The following is a 17,247-nucleotide window of genomic DNA, read 5'->3' as shown; positions in this document are numbered from 1 at the left end:
TCTCGTGTGTGTGTGTTCTATGTGCTCTCTGTCTGTCTTCAGTCTATTTATAGAACCAGCAGCACAACATCACGAAATAGGACTTGGCGAAACAAAACATGGCGAAACAAAATGATCATCGACGAAACAGGATGGCAATCGACGAAACAGAGTCATGGTCGACGAAACTGATGTGTTTCGTCGACAACATTTCCGTTTCGCCGACTTTGGGCTTTGCTCAAAACGGTTAAGGCCCAAGCTGCGTTTCGTTGCTTTAGTTTCAGCCCAAGGAATAGTTCAATGTCCTTTGTTTTTTTGGCCCACATTTGATGTTGCACACGACGGAGGAATGTCGTGGCTCAATCTGAAACATGTCGAGTCGAGTCGCGTCCACAAATATGTATCAACAAAAATCAAACATTACATAAGTTAAAAAAAGGACATAACCTAAACAAATAAAAATCCTAAGAACTTTCATAATTTTTCATGATTCTTTCTTGCATTTTTTTAAAGTAGCTCCTTTTTCTTCGGGATAATTTTCAAAATCGGCTGTCATTATGTCCCATTCTTTTAGTTTGTTTTTTCTTTGTTCAACCAAACCTTTTCTTCCGCCACGCGTTCCTGCGCCTTTGCCTTTGCCTTTTGGGCCGTGACCTCCGTGTACGCTTTGAATTGGTCCATAAACGCCTCCATCTTGGAATCGCCCCCTTTGCGGCTTGTTTTTTTGTAGCCGCCTCTTTTTTTGATTTGTCCCGGCCCGTGGGACGTTCCTATTCTCGTACCGCATACTCTTCTTCGTCAAATTCGGGCTCGTCATTTATATTAATTTGACATCGTGCGTCCGAGCCCCCGACACTAAAACTACCGGTCTCCGAGGTTTTTTGTCGTTTAGTCATCTCAACCTCATTTGGAACCGGCGCCTACTTATTGGACGTTCGTAAAACTTCCCAAGCCTGAATGTGTGGGAAAGTGGATTTATGCGTCGATTTGTATTTATCCATCGCCGATTTGAAAACATCTTTGTCGCTTATCCCACTACGGCGATGACTAGTATATAAATTATTATATATTGCCGCAAACCGGTTCACGATCGGATTCATCTTTCGCCACTTCGAAGAGATCGAGTTGACATCGTGATAATCTTCTTATTGCATGATCGCAAGGAACTTTGATAATGTCGCTTTCCAAAACCCATCGCCGGTTAGGTTGTTACCTATATTTAACAAAAGTATATATTAAAAAAAATTAAAATTTCTATATTTTTAGTGTAAGATATGTTTAACTTTACATACCGACAACTGGGTGTTTGGATGTGCTAATATACGCCTTCGCTAAGGCCTCCTCTTTGATCCTCGTCCACGGTTTTGGCTTCTCTTTCGAAGGTTGATTTTGGTCAACCGCCACTTGCTTTCCTTTTTTACGCTTAGAAGATTGCGGTTGTGTCTCTGGAACGATTTCAATGTCGTCTTCAACGGGTTGTAGTATTTGAGAAGATTCAACGGGTTGTGGTTGTTGAGATTGAACTTGCATGTTGAACGGGTTTCGCATCATCATGTTTTGTAACGATTGCATTTGTTGCATATTCGAAAAAGCGTTTGGAGATTGTTGAAAACCCGCAAAGCGTTGACAGAAAATTGCGAGAAAGCGTTCGGTTCCATTGAAGGATGGTAGTCGGGCACCGAAAAAACGTGCGGGTTTGGGTTTGGTTATTCGGGTTGTATGGATCCATTGTAAAAAGTAGAAGAATGTTTATAAAAAAGTAGAAGAGTTTATAAAAAGTTGAGAGAGAGATGGGGTTGAACTGGGTAAAAAATGGGGTATTTGGATTGTATTTATAAAAAAGTTTGATGACTTTTTGGGTTATTTTGAAATATGGCCGTTATTATTTGAAAAAGGAAATTAATTTTTTTTCCAACGGTCCCAAGCATGCAACGGTCCTTTTTTTGGTCTTATGCGCGCGTCTCAATCGTCGAGACCCCGACGTGCACGACGTCGCCGGGGGTGGAAATGGTGTTGGGGGTGGCGACGGGACAGGCCGAGCCCCATACCACCTAGCCTAAAAACAAAAGATATATTATATGGTTGAATAGTTTGGAATTTACAATAAAATAAAATTTTAATATAAAAATTTAAGATTTATATTAAAAAAGAAAGAATAATGATAATATTGTAAAAATACAAGATTTCAAATAAAACAATTCCATCACATGTAAGCATAAAAAATAAAATAACCCATGAAGTATGTTTCTTTGAGATAATATAAAATCTAATTTGCCAATGGGAGCAAAATGCTAGATGGTTGGCCAATTGTAATATTTGGCACGTACATTCGTATAAAGTAATGGCAAAAACTACATGACAATAACGCTTGGAAAATTGATGAATTGTGGTGGGAACTTTGAGCCACTTGGACATCTTTATTGGGATGTGGTAATATCGGGAAGGTTATTTTGACCCATTTTAATCTGTCATTATAACTTTCTTGAAATCTTGTCTTATTTCTTGAAATCAAAGCAACAAAATAAACTAAAATCCACAAGAAATTAGGCAAAGATGAGAATTTGGCCACCCTGTTTATAAATACAATTAACACGCCATTAACTTTGCCAAATATAATTAATATGCAAACTTCAACATCTTCAAATATAATACGGATCAATCTACATCGGATTCTATTGGCAACACATCAACGAAATAAAAATAGTAACATAAAGTGTGGTGAAGTACTTGCCTTTTATCCCATAAGGTTTACGGAGCGTCTAAATGGTTGAGATCCCCAAACAAATGAGTACACTCTTTACAACTAGGGATTACAATATTGGGCTACGTACGAAATGTATTTTGGATTGCTAACCTCACTTTTATTGATGGTCATAAAACAATGTCTTATACTTGTTAGGTGTCGGTTACTTAATATCCACTAGTTTACAGGTATATCCATGCGTATCAGGTATTCACGTTAATGGTCTTGTATGGTTAAAAAATAATCATTTAGATGCCCTTTTACCAAAAACTTGATCCTAAACTCACATAAAACCAATTTTATATATTATATACACAACAACAATCCTATTTATTTTAATAATTAAGTTCAAAATTCACCACTTAATTTTACTAATTGATTATATTTTTTAAATATAATATATTTATATATTCTAGTAAATAAGTTTAGGTAATCAGGTAGGTATCACCTAATACGATACTCAGCTCAAACCCACAATTTTCTTTTATGTAAACCTCATACAAGATCAAATATCTGAACTACCGTCTTACATGCATTTAGCTTTAGGTTTATGGGGGGCGGGGCAGTGGGCACCCACGTGATACGAGCCCATAGTGTGCGTGATGGCGTGATCCACCTCAGCTAGTGGTGTTTTCACGCGATGGTGAGAAAATCCGTGACATTTATCGTGGTCATGAAGGTAGTGATTGTTTCGAAACTAGCCATTGTCAAACGGCTATAACGTCATTGGGGATCAAAAAAATAATAAATAAAAACAAATTTATACCCTTTAAATACATCCAACCTTTTAACAATTTTATACAGATTTCATTTCTCAAAAAATTACATTATAACACCCACTTTTCTATCAAAAAAATATGAAATGTTCAAGCAAAAAGAAGTTGGCTACAAAGAAAAAAAATAGGCTACAAATTTATACCCTTTACAAGACGAACCGATACCTCTATCCACCGAACAGTTTCCCACCCTACCGTATCCACATTATCCATAACACTTCTCCCAACCCAACATGCCAACCCAAGTCACAAACGATCATTTTACTTCATCTCCCGACCGGATGGACGACCAAATTCTTGACCGTTTCTCGTATCGCGAGCCTACCTCTTAACACAAAAACCATCCATTTCGTAGCTCGGTACTCCTACTCGGTGCATGGATCAAATGGCGGGAAAATGGATGGATTTAAATAAAAAAAAATGAATCGATTCAAGCGTGATACATACAAAAGGTCTATTACTTTGTTACATTTTTATTTTTATTGATAAAATGTAAAATATATACACTTTATTTTTACCATATTATTAATTGTATAATTTTTAAATATAACAGCTTCGCAATCAACTAAGTGGAACGAATGACATGAATGTCATCCAAGGAGCCCTAAGCGAGTACCAAGACTCTACTCGAAGAAAGGATTTATGACTTGGTGGCATGCGAGATTGCGAGGAATCATGAAAAATGGATACCCATTCCATTGATTGATCTTGATGGCCCAATAGGTAGTCGCGGGCTGTCACACCCCAACCGATGGCGGAAACATCGGGATGAGACGTACAAATTGCTCAAAACAACATAACACTAAATGTGACAATATAAATTAAATCATTTTATTAAATTCTAAAGGATAATACAAAGTTTCAAACAATCAAATATAAATTCAAACAATAGCTTATTTCTAGAATGAGTTTCTAAGCCATCCTAGCTTGTTTTCTTGTATCTTGATCAATCAACCTGCAATATGTATTAAAATAAAGTCAACAAAAGCATGTTGGCGAGTATACAAGTTTTCATACATAGCATAATACGTGTTTAAAATGTTTGCTCATATCCAAATGTGAAATACAATATCATGTTAACAGTATATACTCGAAACGATGTTACTCTATGTGTCCAAACCAAAGTTTAACGCAATTAAAGTGTACCCAAACGAGTTTGAGTATGTTTGACATAGTTAAACCTAACAATACCTGCTCATAGAACAGGAGGGGCGTTTCTCAACCTATAGCGCTACCATTGTTAGGGGAGGCTTGTACGAAGTTAATGAACACATAGTCATTAGGTGTTTACAGTAGCATAACATGTCTAACATGATTAAAATGTATCACATAGAATAAGGATAGAGTGTGCATAAAATGTTTAACGTGTTTGTGTAGTTTGATAAGGAATACATATTGCACCCAAAAAGTGTAAAACGAAAATGGGTCATGTATACTCACAGTGATTGCGTTGCGATTCTTGTAAAGAGAATATGAGGATCGTTCCAAGTGTCGTTGCACAAGAGATTTACCCTATTAATTTTGAGTATTTGTTAAATATTGGAAATTTGGGGATTGTTTAAATAACAAGGCAAAATTATATTTCTAAGATATCTAATATGCCTTATTTTATATATTGAGTATTTAATAAAAATAAATGACAATTTATCTATGAATAAGTAAGCAAAATAAATACTGATTTTTTTCATGGTAATACTACTGATCTTACCTAAATAATATAAATATCGTGACTAAAATGATGTATTATATAAGTAGTATTTACTTAAAATAATTCTTATATATCTAAATATGATAGATTAATAAATAATATTTCTAAGTAAACTTGTTTATTATATAATAATTAGATAAAGTAATAACTCTGATTTTTGTACTTTTATATAAAAATGATTCTGATTATTAAACGTAAAATAATAATTCTGATCATAATAATTCTAAACTAAAATAGTAATTCTATTTATATAAAATTCTGATTTAATAAAATAATAGAATAATTTCTGATTTAATGGAATAAAAATATACTTTCTGATTTTAAATTTAAATAAAAATAAAAATTCTGATTTAAATAAATAATACAATTTCTGATTAAAATATAAAATACAAATTCTGAATATTATTTTAAATACTAATTCTGATTTATATAAATAACAGAAATATTAATTCTGATTATTAGGATAGAATTCTGATTTTAATAATAAACAGAATAATTCTGTTATAAAAATTAAATTTCAGAAATGTATTAATAAATCTGATTTATATCAGATTTTATAATTTATTTGAATAAATCTGTTATATATTAATTATATAAATAATCGGTTAAATAATAGTATAAATCTGTTTAATGATAAAATTTATATGAATAATCTGTTTTTAATAATAAATAATAGATATAATAAATAAATAATATTAATAATAATAATAATGATAATATAATAATAATAATAACTATAACAGTAAAAAAAAAGAAAGAATTATGAACGAAAAGCAGAAGGAAAGAAAGAAAGGAATCGGAAACAGTGGGTACCGGACGAGTCGTCTTCTCCGGCGAGTTCCAAGGGCTCCGACGGTTGGCTTGTCACCGGCGACTCCGGAGTTCTCCGGTCTCCTTCTCCGGCGAGGATGACAAGAGCGGTTTCGGCGAGTAGGGACGGTGGGTTGTTTATCGAAACAGAAGAAGGTGTCGAGTTATCGGTTTGAAATCTCCGGCTTCCGGCAAGTGTTTCTGAGGTTCGAACGGCTGTGGTGGTGTGAGGTGTGTTGAACAATGGGCAAGGTGTGGTTTATATAGTACCCCGGAGGTCTCGTAATTTCGGAAACCGAATCGTATCATGACCGGGTGATTGCCAATCAATCCGTAAATAAGGAAATGATTGGCACGAGTGAAAAACTGCTCGATACCCAAAAGAATCTAGCTGTTACGCGTGAACAGGTGCGGCAAAATGGTAAGGTCAAAGGTTGGTGATGCTGAAGTTCCGTTTTGGCGGTAATGATTTAAAAAGGAAAACTGTGATATAGCGTATAAAAGTTATTAGTTTCCTTATTTGTCCGAATGAGGCCTTCTGGCTGACCGGTTAATATGTTTATGTTTGGTGGGAGTGGCCCGGGTTCGAGTCCGGGCATAAGCCCTTTTTTTTTGTCTAACTGAATTAACTGAACCTAACTGGGTTTTCTAACCCAGTTAACAAACCCAGTTAACTAAAATAACTAACCTAGGTTAATATGTTTAATTAAAATCTAACTTTAAATGATTTGTTTATTAATAAATTTATTTACTTAATTTAAAATTTTATAAATAAGAAATAAAATAATTTATCTTTTTAATAAAATTTGCTAAAAAAAATAATTGATTTAATTAAAAAGAATAAGTATTATAAATATTTAATTTAACCCAAATTTTCTGATAAACTACCGAATTAACGTACGAATTCCCAATTTTCGTACGGTTTTGGGTAATCTCTTGGCAACGATGGATTTGAGAGCTGAGATTAGTATGTCTTTTCACCGTTTTTTACGTGTTTAACATAGTTTAACGTGTTCTAAGAATATGATTAAAACCAATGCATCTTTCATTATGATCAAAGTCTCGAATAGAATGAGAGTACAACTGTCTGAAAAGGAAAGTACAACCCACTATGCTATAAATAGAAAGTTCAAAAACACGAGGCGTTACAGTCTCCCCTACTTTAGGAGATTTCGTCCTCGAAATCAAACGAAAGACCAAAAGAATAGAAAAGGTGCAATAGTTGAAGAACAACGCTGGTCCTGATTTAGGTGTCGGCATCTTGAGCTTGATTGGCATTTAGGGCTGGATCTTTTGGTGCTGGTTGTCGCTCTTGATTCCATAGAGGACAGTGTGGACGAAGGTGAGTCGTGTCTCCACACTTGAAACATGCGCGAACCCTATTGTTTGCCTCTGAGCCTTGAAATTTTCGTTTCCTACCCTCGTTGCCAGTTGTTGGGGCTTCAAGGTCAATGGTGTGATTATCGTTCAAACTAGCAGCGAGTCGATAGACGGCCTTGATGTTGTCGAGCTGGGCTGCTTCGATGGTGTCTCTCATAACAGGGGGTAATCCACGAATATACTTCTTGATCATCCTATCGACGGTGAGGACCAGGTGAGGTACAACAAAGCTCAGCTGCTTGAAACGAATGGTACACACGAGATTATCGTCTCCAACTTGCTTGAGGGACCAAAACTCTTCCTCAAGTTTCTGTTGCTCGTGAGGAGGGCAGAATTCATCCATCATGAGTGGCTTCAACTCTTCCCACGTCAATGCATATGCCAACTCGTTTGAACGAATGTTCCTTTCATTCGTCCACCATTCTAGGGCTCTTGCTTGAAAGACACCAGTGGCACTACGTGTCTTGAGTTCATCAGGGCATTCACTGTTGATGAAGGTGACCTCTATGCTGTCAAACCATTCGAACATAGCGGTCACACCCTCCGTACCAGTGAAGGGTTTTGGGTGACAAGAGGCAAAGTGCTTGTAGCTAAAAGTAATAGGCTTAGGTTGGGCAATTTTGGAGTCAACGGAAGAGTTTGGGGTGTTGGAAGCTTGGATCTCAGTCACGACCTTGGGAATAAGGCGAGCAAACTGTTTGGCCATGAATGCCATCATTTTCTTTTGAGAATTGGACTTTGACTTTCTGGACGAGCTTGAGAGTTGACGCGATGAAGACATCTATGGATTCCAAATGAAATGAGAACGAGAATGAGACTTGATCATAATGTTTAAAAGAATTTGTTTTTATGCATGCAACATGTAGCACATTGTTTCACATTGTTTTTCACATAGGATTACATGAATAAAATGTCATAAGTTTCCACATAGTGTAACATGTATAATGAAAGCACAATAAATTTAGTTTGTTCACGAGAGAGTATTGTTAATCGTTTTAGGTTACGACAATTGTGCGAAATGTGTCTCCTAGATAGAAACGAACGTAACGCTCAAACGTAAAACACATAATAATTGAGATAACATAAAAAGAGATTTAACGTAAAATATGGATTGTCACGGAACGTAACATACGACACTTCCAAAGTGAATCGAAGACCTTCTCGAATTAAGGAAACGTGCTTTGGCCTAATAGGTATTAGTACTCTCATCGATGGTCCCCAGGTAGGCAACGGGTCCTTAATGGATTTATACGAATGCCAAACCTAGACAGGACGTCCCGACTACCGGTACCTAACCCTTCCAGTTACTACACGTTCTTAATCGATTGGGAAATCGAGACTTTGGCGAGAGCGAAAATCGAGGAGTGGGACTAGTTAACAAGATGCGAGTATCACCTCTAACTTGATAACATCGTACCCTAATGTGGTTGGTACTTATCAAAAGATAAGGGTCCACTAGAATATGAAATGGAAAACTCCCATCAAGGTTTGGATATCACTCCTAACTTGAGGGTAGATTTCGTGCAAAATCAAAGTATAGCTGAGTGAAAATCATCACCAAGTGTGGGAATCACCCCTGTCTTGATGAATCATTTCGATTGTGTTGTAAGAGTGTCTTCAAAGCCTCCAAGTGTGTATTGTGTTAGCCTTAGGAAAGGCATGTATATTAAAAGACCAAAAGAAAGTAGAGGGAAGCAAAGAAGTTAGAAAGGAAGTTGTTTTAAGCAACACATAGTGAGAAAGCTCCTAAACTATAGACTAGGCAAGGCATTCCTAATTCCCTATAGTTATGGCTCTGATACCAATCTGGTATCAGAGTACTCCTACTATGGACTAGGGCAAAGTATGGCAATCCTACCTAATTCCCTATAGTTATGGCTCTGATACCAATCTGTCACACCCCAACCGATGGCGGAAACATCGGGATGAGACGTACAAATTGCTCAAAACAACATAACACTAAATGTGACAATATAAATTAAATCATTTTATTAAATTCTAAAGGATAATACAAAGTTTCAAACAATCAAATATAAATTCAAACAATAGCTTATTTCTAGAATAAGTTTCTAAGCCATCCTAGCTTGTTTTCTTGTATCTTGATCAATCAACCTGCAATATGTATTAAAATAAAGTCAACAAAAGCATGTTGGCGAGTATACAAGTTTTCATACATAGCATAATACGTGTTTAAAATGTTTGCTCATATCCAAATGTGAAATACAATATCATGTTAATAGTATATACTCGAAACGATGTTACTCTATGTGTCCAAACCAAAGTTTAACGCAATTAAAGTGTACCCAAACGAGTTTGAGTATGTTTGACATAGTTAAACCTAACAATACCTGCTCATAGAACAGGAGGGGCGTTTCTCAACCTATAGCGCTACCATTGTTAGGGGAGGCTTGTACGAAGTTAATGAACACATAGTCATTAGGTGTTTACAGTAGCATAACATGTCTAACATGATTAAAATGTATCACATAGAATAAGGATAGAGTGTGCATAAAATGTTTAACGTGTTTGTGTAGTTTGATAAGGAATACATATTGCACCCAAAAAGTGTAAAACGAAAATGGGTCATGTATACTCACAGTGATTGCGTTGCGATTCTTGTAAAGAGAATATGAGGATCGTTCCAAGTGTCGTTGCACAAGAGATTTACCCTATTAATTTTGAGTATTTGTTAAATATTGGAAATTTGGGGATTGTTTAAATAACAAGGCAAAATTATATTTCTAAGATATCTAATATGCCTTATTTTATATATTGAGTATTTAATAAAAATAAATGACAATTTATCTATGAATAAGTAAGCAAAATAAATACTGATTTTTTTCATGGTAATACTACTGATCTTACCTAAATAATATAAATATCGTGACTAAAATGATGTATTATATAAGTAGTATTTACTTAAAATAATTCTTATATATCTAAATATGATAGATTAATAAATAATATTTCTAAGTAAACTTGTTTATTATATAATAATTAGATAAAGTAATAACTCTGATTTTTGTACTTTTATATAAAAATGATTCTGATTATTAAACGTAAAATAATAATTCTGATCATAATAATTCTAAACTAAAATAGTAATTCTATTTATATAAAATTCTGATTTAATAAAATAATAGAATAATTTCTGATTTAATGGAATAAAAATATACTTTCTGATTTTAAATTTAAATAAAAATAAAAATTCTGATTTAAATAAATAATACAATTTCTGATTAAAATATAAAATACAAATTCTGAATATTATTTTAAATACTAATTCTGATTTATATAAATAACAGAAATATTAATTCTGATTATTAGGATAGAATTCTGATTTTAATAATAAACAGAATAATTCTGTTATAAAAATTAAATTTCAGAAATGTATTAATAAATCTGATTTATATCAGATTTTATAATTTATTTGAATAAATCTGTTATATATTAATTATATAAATAATCGGTTAAATAATAGTATAAATCTGTTTAATGATAAAATTTATATGAATAATCTGTTTTTAATAATAAATAATAGATATAATAAATAAATAATATTAATAATAATAATAATGATAATATAATAATAATAATAACTATAACAGTAAAAAAAAAAGAAAGAATTATGAACGAAAAGCAGAAGGAAAGAAAGAAAGGAATCGGAAACAGTGGGTACCGGACGAGTCGTCTTCTCCGGCGAGTTCCAAGGGCTCCGACGGTTGGCTTGTCACCGGCGACTCCGGAGTTCTCCGGTCTCCTTCTCCGGCGAGGATGACAAGAGCGGTTTCGGCGAGTAGGGACGGTGGGTTGTTTATCGAAACAGAAGAAGGTGTCGAGTTATCGGTTTGAAATCTCCGGCTTCCGGCAAGTGTTTCTGAGGTTCGAACGGCTGTGGTGGTGTGAGGTGTGTTGAACAATGGGCAAGGTGTGGTTTATATAGTACCCCGGAGGTCTCGTAATTTCGGAAACCGAATCGTATCATGACCGGGTGATTGCCAATCAATCCGTAAATAAGGAAATGATTGGCACGAGTGAAAAACTGCTCGATACCCAAAAGAATCTAGCTGTTACGCGTGAACAGGTGCGGCAAAATGGTAAGGTCAAAGGTTGGTGATGCTGAAGTTCCGTTTTGGCGGTAATGATTTAAAAAGGAAAACTGTGATATAGCGTATAAAAGTTATTAGTTTCCTTATTTGTCCGAATGAGGCCTTCTGGCTGACCGGTTAATATGTTTATGTTTGGTGGGAGTGGCCCGGGTTCGAGTCCGGGCATAAGCCCTTTTTTTTTGTCTAACTGAATTAACTGAACCTAACTGGGTTTTCTAACCCAGTTAACAAACCCAGTTAACTAAAATAACTAACCTAGGTTAATATGTTTAATTAAAATCTAACTTTAAATGATTTGTTTATTAATAAATTTATTTACTTAATTTAAAATTTTATAAATAAGAAATAAAATAATTTATCTTTTTTAATAAAATTTGCTAAAAAAATAATTGATTTAATTAAAAAGAATAAGTATTATAAATATTTAATTTAACCCAAATTTTCTGATAAACTACCGAATTAACGTACGAATTCCCAATTTTCGTACGGTTTTGGGTAATCTCTTGGCAACGATGGATTTGAGAGCTGAGATTAGTATGTCTTTTCACCGTTTTTTACGTGTTTAACATAGTTTAACGTGTTCTAAGAATATGATTAAAACCAATGCATCTTTCATTATGATCAAAGTCTCGAATAGAATGAGAGTACAACTGTCTGAAAAGGAAAGTACAACCCACTATGCTATAAATAGAAAGTTCAAAAACACGAGGCGTTACAGTCTCCCCTACTTTAGGAGATTTCGTCCTCGAAATCAAACGAAAGACCAAAAGAATAGAAAAGGTGCAATAGTTGAAGAACAACGCTGGTCCTGATTTAGGTGTCGGCATCTTGAGCTTGATTGGCATTTAGGGCTGGATCTTTTGGTGCTGGTTGTCGCTCTTGATTCCATAGAGGACAGTGTGGACGAAGGTGAGTCGTGTCTCCACACTTGAAACATGCGCGAACCCTATTGTTTGCCTCTGAGCCTTGAAATTTTCGTTTCCTACCCTCGTTGCCAGTTGTTGGGGCTTCAAGGTCAATGGTGTGATTATCGTTCAAACTAGCAGCGAGTCGATAGACGGCCTTGATGTTGTCGAGCTGGGCTGCTTCGATGGTGTCTCTCATAACAGGGGGTAATCCACGAATATACTTCTTGATCATCCTATCGACGGTGAGGACCAGGTGAGGTACAACAAAGCTCAGCTGCTTGAAACGAATGGTATACACGAGATTATCGTCTCCAACTTGCTTGAGGGACCAAAACTCTTCCTCAAGTTTCTGTTGCTCGTGAGGAGGGCAGAATTCATCCATCATGAGTTGCTTCAACTCTTCCCACGTCAATGCATATGCCAACTCGTTTGAACGAATGTTCCTTTCATTCGTCCACCATTCTAGGGCTCTTGCTTGAAAGACACCAGTGGCACTACGTGTCTTGAGTTCATCAGGGCATTCACTGTTGATGAAGGTGACCTCTATGCTGTCAAACCATTCGAACATAGCGGTCACACCCTCCGTACCAGTGAAGGGTTTTGGGTGACAAGAGGCAAAGTGCTTGTAGCTAAAAGTAATAGGCTTAGGTTGGGCAATTTTGGAGTCAACGGAAGAGTTTGGGGTGTTGGAAGCTTGGATCTCAGTCACGACCTTGGGAATAAGGCGAGCAAACTGTTTGGCCATGAATGCCATCATTTTCTTTTGAGAATTGGACTTTGACTTTCTGGACGAGCTTGAGAGTTGACGCGATGAAGACATCTATGGATTCCAAATGAAATGAGAACGAGAATGAGACTTGATCATAATGTTTAAAAGAATTTGTTTTTATGCATGCAACATGTAGCACATTGTTTCACATTGTTTTTCACATAGGATTACATGAATAAAATGTCATAAGTTTCCACATAGTGTAACATGTATAATGAAAGCACAATAAATTTAGTTTGTTCACGAGAGAGTATTGTTAATCGTTTTAGGTTACGACAATTGTGCGAAATGTGTCTCCTAGATAGAAACGAACGTAACGCTCAAACGTAAAACACATAATAATTGAGATAACATAAAAAGAGATTTAACGTAAAATATGGATTGTCACGGAACGTAACATACGACACTTCCAAAGTGAATCGAAGACCTTCTCGAATTAAGGAAACGTGCTTTGGCCTAATAGGTATTAGTACTCTCATCGATGGTCCCCAGGTAGGCAACGGGTCCTTAATGGATTTATACGAATGCCAAACCTAGACAGGACGTCCCGACTACCGGTACCTAACCCTTCCAGTTACTACACGTTCTTAATCGATTGGGAAATCGAGACTTTGGCGAGAGCGAAAATCGAGGAGTGGGACTAGTTAACAAGATGCGAGTATCACCTCTAACTTGATAACATCGTACCCTAATGTGGTTGGTACTTATCAAAAGATAAGGGTCCACTAGAATATGAAATGGAAAACTCCCATCAAGGTTTGGATATCACTCCTAACTTGAGGGTAGATTTCGTGCAAAATCAAAGTATAGCTGAGTGAAAATCATCACCAAGTGTGGGAATCACCCCTGTCTTGATGAATCATTTCGATTGTGTTGTAAGAGTGTCTTCAAAGCCTCCAAGTGTGTATTGTGTTAGCCTTAGGAAAGGCATGTATATTAAAAGACCAAAAGAAAGTAGAGGGAAGCAAAGAAGTTAGAAAGGAAGTTGTTTTAAGCAACACATAGTGAGAAAGCTCCTAAACTATAGACTAGGCAAGGCATTCCTAATTCCCTATAGTTATGGCTCTGATACCAATCTGGTATCAGAGTACTCCTACTATGGACTAGGGCAAAGTATGGCAATCCTACCTAATTCCCTATAGTTATGGCTCTGATACCAATCTGTCACACCCCAACCGATGGCGGAAACATCGGGATGAGACGTACAAATTGCTCAAAACAACATAACACTAAATGTGACAATATAAATTAAATCATTTTATTAAATTCTAAAGGATAATACAAAGTTTCAAACAATCAAATATAAATTCAAACAATAGCTTATTTCTAGAATAAGTTTCTAAGCCATCCTAGCTTGTTTTCTTGTATCTTGATCAATCAACCTGCAATATGTATTAAAATAAAGTCAACAAAAGCATGTTGGCGAGTATACAAGTTTTCATACATAGCATAATACGTGTTTAAAATGTTTGCTCATATCCAAATGTGAAATACAATATCATGTTAATAGTATATACTCGAAACGATGTTACTCTATGTGTCCAAACCAAAGTTTAACGCAATTAAAGTGTACCCAAACGAGTTTGAGTATGTTTGACATAGTTAAACCTAACAATACCTGCTCATAGAACAGGAGGGGCGTTTCTCAACCTATAGCGCTACCATTGTTAGGGGAGGCTTGTACGAAGTTAATGAACACATAGTCATTAGGTGTTTACAGTAGCATAACATGTCTAACATGATTAAAATGTATCACATAGAATAAGGATAGAGTGTGCATAAAATGTTTAACGTGTTTGTGTAGTTTGATAAGGAATACATATTGCACCCAAAAAGTGTAAAACGAAAATGGGTCATGTATACTCACAGTGATTGCGTTGCGATTCTTGTAAAGAGAATATGAGGATCGTTCCAAGTGTCGTTGCACAAGAGATTTACCCTATTAATTTTGAGTATTTGTTAAATATTGGAAATTTGGGGATTGTTTAAATAACAAGGCAAAATTATATTTCTAAGATATCTAATATGCCTTATTTTATATATTGAGTATTTAATAAAAATAAATGACAATTTATCTATGAATAAGTAAGCAAAATAAATACTGATTTTTTTCATTTTTTTCATGGTAATACTACTGATCTTACCTAAATAATATAAATATCGTGACTAAAATGATGTATTATATAAGTAGTATTTACTTAAAATAATTCTTATATATCTAAATATGATAGATTAATAAATAATATTTCTAAGTAAACTTGTTTATTATATAATAATTAGATAAAGTAATAACTCTGATTTTTGTACTTTTATATAAAAATGATTCTGATTATTAAACGTAAAATAATAATTCTGATCATAATAATTCTAAACTAAAATAGTAATTCTATTTATATAAAATTCTGATTTAATAAAATAATAGAATAATTTCTGATTTAATGGAATAAAAATATACTTTCTGATTTTAAATTTAAATAAAAATAAAAATTCTGATTTAAATAAATAATACAATTTCTGATTAAAATATAAAATACAAATTCTGAATATTATTTTAAATACTAATTCTGATTTATATAAATAACAGAAATATTAATTCTGATTATTAGGATAGAATTCTGATTTTAATAACAAACAGAATAATTCTGTTATAAAAATTAAATTTCAGAAATGTATTAATAAATCTGATTTATATCAGATTTTATAATTTATTTGAATAAATCTGTTATATATTAATTATATAAATAATCGGTTAAATAATAGTATAAATCTGTTTAATGATAAAATTTATATGAATAATCTGTTTTTAATAATAAATAATAGATATAATAAATAAATAATATTAATAATAATAATAATGATAATATAATAATAATAATAACTATAACAGTAAAAAAAAAAGAAAGAATTATGAACGAAAAGCAGAAGGAAAGAAAGAAAGGAATCGGAAACAGTGGGTACCGGACGAGTCGTCTTCTCCGGCGAGTTCCAAGGGCTCCGACGGTTGGCTTGTCACCGGCGACTCCGGAGTTCTCCGGTCTCCTTCTCCGGCGAGGATGACAAGAGCGGTTTCGGCGAGTAGGGACGGTGGGTTGTTTATCGAAACAGAAGAAGGTGTCGAGTTATCGGTTTGAAATCTCCGGCTTCCGGCAAGTGTTTCTGAGGTTCGAACGGCTGTGGTGGTGTGAGGTGTGTTGAACAATGGGCAAGGTGTGGTTTATATAGTACCCCGGAGGTCTCGTAATTTCGGAAACCGAATCGTATCATGACCGGGTGATTGCCAATCAATCCGTAAATAAGGAAATGATTGGCACGAGTGAAAAACTGCTCGATACCCAAAAGAATCTAGCTGTTACGCGTGAACAGGTGCGGCAAAATGGTAAGGTCAAAGGTTGGTGATGCTGAAGTTCCGTTTTGGCGGTAATGATTTAAAAAGGAAAACTGTGATATAGCGTATAAAAGTTATTAGTTTCCTTATTTGTCCGAATGAGGCCTTCTGGCTGACCGGTTAATATGTTTATGTTTGGTGGGAGTGGCCCGGGTTCGAGTCCGGGCATAAGCCCTTTTTTTTTGTCTAACTGAATTAACTGAACCTAACTGGGTTTTCTAACCCAGTTAACAAACCCAGTTAACTAAAATAACTAACCTAGGTTAATATGTTTAATTAAAATCTAACTTTAAATGATTTGTTTATTAATAAATTTATTTACTTAATTTAAAATTTTATAAATAAGAAATAAAATAATTTATCTTTTTAATAAAATTTGCTAAAAAAATAATTGATTTAATTAAAAAGAATAAGTATTATAAATATTTAATTTAACCCAAATTTTCTGATAAACTACCGAATTAACGTACGAATTCCCAATTTTCGTACGGTTTTGGGTAATCTCTTGGCAACGATGGATTTGAGAGCTGAGATTAGTATGTCTTTTCACCGTTTTTTACGTGTTTAACATACTTTAACGTGTTCTAAGAATATGATTAAAACCAATGCATCTTTCATTATGATCAAAGTCTCGAATAGAATGAGAGTACAACTGTCTGAAAAGGAAAGTACAACCCACT

The 17,247-nt window shown here is 34.5% G+C and overlaps 3 long non-coding RNA genes across 3 annotated transcripts; all 3 read right to left on the bottom strand.

Moving 5' to 3' along the window:
- Positions 1-4,308: 4,308 nt before the first annotated feature.
- On the bottom strand, positions 4,309-6,383 carry LOC110874152. Its single transcript, XR_002555686.2, has 3 exons — positions 6,020-6,383; positions 4,939-5,010; positions 4,309-4,453 (listed from the first exon to the last, which is right to left on the bottom strand). It is a non-coding gene; the product is annotated as an uncharacterized LOC110874152 (long non-coding RNA).
- A 3,106-nt stretch (positions 6,384-9,489) lies between these two features.
- Positions 9,490-11,439, bottom strand: LOC110874154. Its single transcript, XR_002555687.2, has 3 exons — positions 11,076-11,439; positions 9,994-10,065; positions 9,490-9,508 (listed from the first exon to the last, which is right to left on the bottom strand). It is a non-coding gene; the product is annotated as an uncharacterized LOC110874154 (long non-coding RNA).
- A 3,106-nt stretch (positions 11,440-14,545) lies between these two features.
- LOC110874155 lies at positions 14,546-16,504 on the bottom strand. Its single transcript, XR_002555688.2, has 3 exons — positions 16,141-16,504; positions 15,050-15,121; positions 14,546-14,564 (listed from the first exon to the last, which is right to left on the bottom strand). It is a non-coding gene; the product is annotated as an uncharacterized LOC110874155 (long non-coding RNA).
- Between the last annotated feature and the right edge of the window lie 743 nt (positions 16,505-17,247).

This window comes from Helianthus annuus, chromosome 9 (genome assembly GCF_002127325.2).
Source record: "Helianthus annuus cultivar XRQ/B chromosome 9, HanXRQr2.0-SUNRISE, whole genome shotgun sequence".
NCBI classification, from domain to species: domain Eukaryota; kingdom Viridiplantae; phylum Streptophyta; class Magnoliopsida; order Asterales; family Asteraceae; genus Helianthus; species Helianthus annuus.
Note: the sequence above shows the minus strand (reverse complement) of the source record. Positions and strands in the feature narration are given on the sequence as shown.